At 43.4% G+C, this 4,836-nt stretch overlaps 1 long non-coding RNA gene across 1 annotated transcript; it reads left to right on the top strand.

Moving 5' to 3' along the window:
* The first annotated feature begins 1,438 nt into the window (after positions 1–1,438).
* On the top strand, positions 1,439–4,180 carry LOC122467031. The gene is made up of 2 exons (XR_006292826.1): positions 1,439–1,629; positions 3,916–4,180. It is a non-coding gene; the product is annotated as an uncharacterized LOC122467031 (long non-coding RNA).
* Positions 4,181–4,836: the final 656 nt, after the last annotated feature.

A 4,836-nucleotide genomic window follows, 5' to 3' on the forward strand; every position in this document is an offset into this window, starting at 1 on the left:
TTATCATTTCCTGGTTTTTTTCCTTGGACGATCTCCTCTCCTCTGTTGATCTGTCTTTCTGGAAATCCTGCTATTCAGACGGGGGCCCGTTTGCTCTCGCCTTGTACTTTTTCTCACCTCTACCTTCTATCCTTTTGACGTTTTTGCTCTAACTGCTTGTCACTTTCTTGTTTTATTATCTAATCCTTTTGAGATTCTTCCTTCTGCTACCATGCTTTCAATTTCCAAAGCTTTATTTAATTATCTAAAAACAACTTTGTAGAGAAACACATCGTTGTTTTATGACCGCATTTCCCCCCACTTTTCTCTCTGCAGATGTTAATGTCATCTTCTGTCCTGCGAGGAATTTATAGATTCAGTCTTTTACAAACTACTATTTTTTTTTTTCTGGTTGGTTTCTTTATTTCATGGTAGATACTCTCTTCAAAGTCTGGCGATGCTTGCTTGTCTCTGACTTAAGATCAGAGGCCTAAAAAACCAGAATGGAATCTCTGTGGTGGTTGCTCTGCCTAGGGTCTTGTGCTGCCTTTCTCAGTGGGATTTTCTGAGAATTACTCCTTCATTCCTTAAGGCATCTGTTCATGAAATGAATTAATTTCTCTCCTCTGAATCTAGAACATACGAGTCATAGGACATGAGAAAATTCAGAAAACAGTCACTCACCTTTTTTTTAATAATTTTTTTAATGTTTATTGATTTTTGAGGGGGGGGGGTAGGGGCAGAGAGAGAGAGGGAGACACAGACTCCAAAGCAGGCTCCAGACTCTGAACTGTCAGGACAGAGCCCAACCCGGGGCTCCAACCCACAAACCGTGAGATCATGACCTGAGCCGAAGTTGGACATTTAACTGACTGAGCCCCCAGGCTCCCCAAGCCTCTAATGCAGCTTTGAAGACAGAGCGGTGGCAATTACAAGTCGAATGAGTGAAATAAAGAGAGGTCGTCTCTCCGGTTCTCATCAGACTCTTTGGGAGAATCGCATGGTTTGTTTTGTTTCTTCGCTGGTTTGTCCTAACCAGTGCTTGCTGGTCAGTAGTGCCCGCCAGAGTAGGAACTCTGTACTTCTGAACTGAACGAATTTAGAAAAGAAAAGAAAGCGTGTGCTCTAAGCCATCCGGAATGGATACTGGGGCTGATACAGCTCCCAAGTGTTACCTCCTAGTGCCTGGCTTTGCCTGACTGCTGTCTCAACCATGCATACAACACATGAGGCTGAACAGTGTGATGGCCTGAGCATCGGACGAGCCCGGTTCCAGCCACGGGATGGTCCGTTTGCTTCCAGCCACAAAGCGCCTCCTGTCTCCACTTGAGAATTTGTGGCTTTACTATTTGAATCTTAGAGGAAAGAACCATAAAGAAAAATAGAAGTTACCAAACTATGTATTTCCTGGTTCCCAACTTCATACATATGCTTTTAATTGCAGGAAAGCCATCCACTAAAAAAAAAAAAAAAAAAAAAAAAAAAAAAATGCCCCAGCTCCTTGTTACCAGTGCCTGTGGTGTAGAAAGGTTGAATTACATCGCCAACAGGAAACAGGACCAGTGGCCTCAGTATCCAGTCTGTCATCTTCTCAGGCACCTCCTGTATCTACATAATGCCCTGTGACTTGAAAGAAAATTTCTAAACTCTGTAAGTATGTAGCACAATTCCATACTGTGGGAAACTAGTCATTCCCTCTTGTCTACGCAGAAAGGAATTTGAAGTGCTTGGGAATTCCAGCTTTTTGGAAAGCCCGAGGCAGTTAGCATCTCAGTAAAAAAGCAGAACAAATGTACAAACGATCTGTGTATCTGGGTTGAGAGAGAACGACGCTGGCTATCTTAAAGGGGAAAGTAAAAGCCGAGGGAAACGTTCATGCAGGCGGCCGATTCAGCCCTCAGGGATATTTAAATAAACAACTCTGGATGCAATTATATCAAAGGGCTGTATTCTATTCAGATGAATGCACCTGCTGATTTTTGGTTCTTGAGTAATGAGGTCTCAGGTATGCAGCGTTCTAGGAGAAATGTGTTTGAACACTGTCTAGATCACGGGATAATTGACCTGCGTTGGTTCTCCCCAGAGGCTGCCATACAAGAGCAAAGCTCTACAACAGCATCTGGGCTATGCATGGTGGGCAGACCAAAGTGATGACGAATATTCTTCTTCTTAGGTGCGAGGCATCGTGAGAACTACCTTATCTGTGTTACGTCAGTGCATTTTCGTAAGGGAAGGTAGAGGGAGGAGGGAACTGACATGTTCTAAGCACCTACTGTGTGCTAACCCCTAAATCGTGTGCTTCATTTATGTTATTATTTTTTAAATGTTTATTTAGTTTTGAGAGAGAGAGACAGAGAGTGCGAGCGGGGTAGGAGCCGAGAGAGGGGGAGACACAGAATCCGAAGCAGGCTCCAGGCTCTGAGCTGTCCACCCAGAGCCTGATGCGGGGCTCAAACTCACGAACTGTGAGATCAGGACCTGAGCCTTAGTCGGATGCCTAACCAACTGAGTCGCCCAGGTGCCCCTATGGTATTTTAATTAATGCAATAATCCTTGATGACAGTTTTTATTAGCTTCACTTTATACCTGAGGAAACCATGTCTCGGGAACATGAAGTCTCATTTATGGCTCCTATAATTGTCACTTGACAAAGTTAAGATTTAATTCAGTGTCCGTCTCTAAAGGCAGTACTGTTTCATTCACCATTCATACATTCACTGGGAAAAGCAGACCATGTCCTGTGCTGTCCCAGGATTCAGAGAGAATAAGGCAAAGCCCCTGTCTGTGGGCATTCCCATTACATCAAGAAATCCAATAATTGGATAATGTGCTAAATGTCCTAACCAAGTAATTGCTTGTCATCAACTCAGAGTGACCCTTTTAATTAATCCAAAATTCTCACCATTGAGGCAAAAGGTATGGAAGTGAAATCAAGTTAAATCAGATTTCTAACCGTGAAGATTTACAGCTGGGGAGAGACTACCGCCTCTCTAGAATAGTATTTATGGCATCATGTTACTCAAGTCACATTGCTTGTCTGTGTTCTCACGAGATTTGTGATCTTAGGATGGTCCCTATTTATCTGTTTCCAGAGCACACTCAGAGCGTGTGTGCACATCCCGGGGATCCATGTACATTTGTGTATGGAATCAGTGCATAAAAGAGTGAATGAATCACAACCTTCAAACTTGCCCATGTGGGCAATACGGCCAGAACCAACTTGGAGCAGAAGAAGAGACGTACAATGTTCTGTCTTAGGAACACAACTGGTGGCAGTTGAGATTCTGCTAGGGCTGGGGAGTGGCTGAAAGTGGGAAGACTGGGTTCATAGAATTGTGCAGGGATTAAGGGATTAAAAGCTGGCAGGGGTGGCACCTGTGTGGCTCAGTCAAGCATCAGACTTCGGCTCAGGTCATGCTCTCCTGGTCCATGAGTTTGCGCCCCATATCGGGCTCTATGCTAATAGCACAGAGTCTGTTTTAGATCCTGTCTCCCTCTCTCTGCCCCTCCCCCTTTCCCTCTCCCTTCCCCTCCTACACTCAGGTGCACGCTCAAGGGATCTCTCTCTCTCTCTCTTCCAAAAATAAATAAACATTAAAAAACAAAAAAGACGTGAGCAAGAATAGTGAAAGGCTGTGTTTTTAAAAATAGCAAAAGGACAGGCATTTCAAAACAACAGGGGGATATCTCCACTAGGAGGTGCTTTGGAAGAAGAGAGCCAGTGAACTAACAAAGACTTCCTATCATGTCCTTGCGGTTGGCACTTTAATATTGTGTCTCCTTTGATAATCATCACAAAACAGAAGGGAGTATGTATGGCTATTTCATAGTAAAGGAAATAGGCTAAGTATAAATAACCTAGCCTTCTATGGTAACTCGAGGAGCTGAGATTTGAAGTCAGTCTGATGATTCCAAAATTGATGTTCTTCCCACCAGCTCATATCACCTTTCTAATCAAGGCGAAGGACGAAGAAGCAAGAGCTGAATTCTGAAGCTGAAAAAAAAAATTAGAGCATACATCACTTTGGAAATGTGCTTGCTGACTCAGAGTGATATGGAGGTACAGCTAACAATCAAATTAAATGCAGTTCTAGACAAGCTAACCATACTCTAAAGCAATCAGCATGATGTATTTATTCTCCATTTCCTCTCTGTGGCTAGAGATTCAAAGGATAAAGTCATTAAAAATCTTTCAGATGTTTGCTTTTTCTGGTGAAATGAGAGCATACCAGGTCTGGAAGGAGAATGTTCTAGTTAACAGAACTTATTATTTATACTTGATGAAAATAGTGAAAAAAGAATCAATCCAGTCCCTCATCCATATGCAAGGATCTGACAATAGTTCAAAGGTGTATATTTGCAGCACAAATGAACCAAGGCCCCGTTGACCACGAACAGAGTGAGCAGAGAGTACATTGACTTTTCATTATAAAACAAAGCCTCATGTTCCTAAGATGGGTCATCATATTTACAGCTTATGGTAGCTGGATTTTGCATACAAAGTTGGGGGGGAGTAAGTTCGAGGTTAGCGAGGAACATGTTCAACCATTAAGAGGATGCCGGCACAGTCTCAGGGAGTCTGGTTGATTCCATGGCCTTTGCTGGTGTAGGGAAGGGACAAGTGGAACAGCCATTTCTTCTCCTAAATTGGTCTGTTGGCTACAAGGCGTCAGGATGAAGTGCTTTTTGCAGCTCAGGTATTTTTCCAGGCTGCTTCTTGAGGGCCCTTCTGTCCCCTTAGCATTCTTGGTCCTGAACCTGTATGGGCAAAGTCCAGCCTTCACACCCAAGGCTGAGGTCACCTACAGAAATGCAGAGTTGTGGTTACACAGCCTCTGCCCTCATTCTTTTTCATTT

The sequence above is a fragment of the Prionailurus bengalensis genome, chromosome A3 (assembly GCF_016509475.1).
Source record: "Prionailurus bengalensis isolate Pbe53 chromosome A3, Fcat_Pben_1.1_paternal_pri, whole genome shotgun sequence".
Lineage (NCBI taxonomy): Eukaryota > Metazoa > Chordata > Mammalia > Carnivora > Felidae > Prionailurus > Prionailurus bengalensis.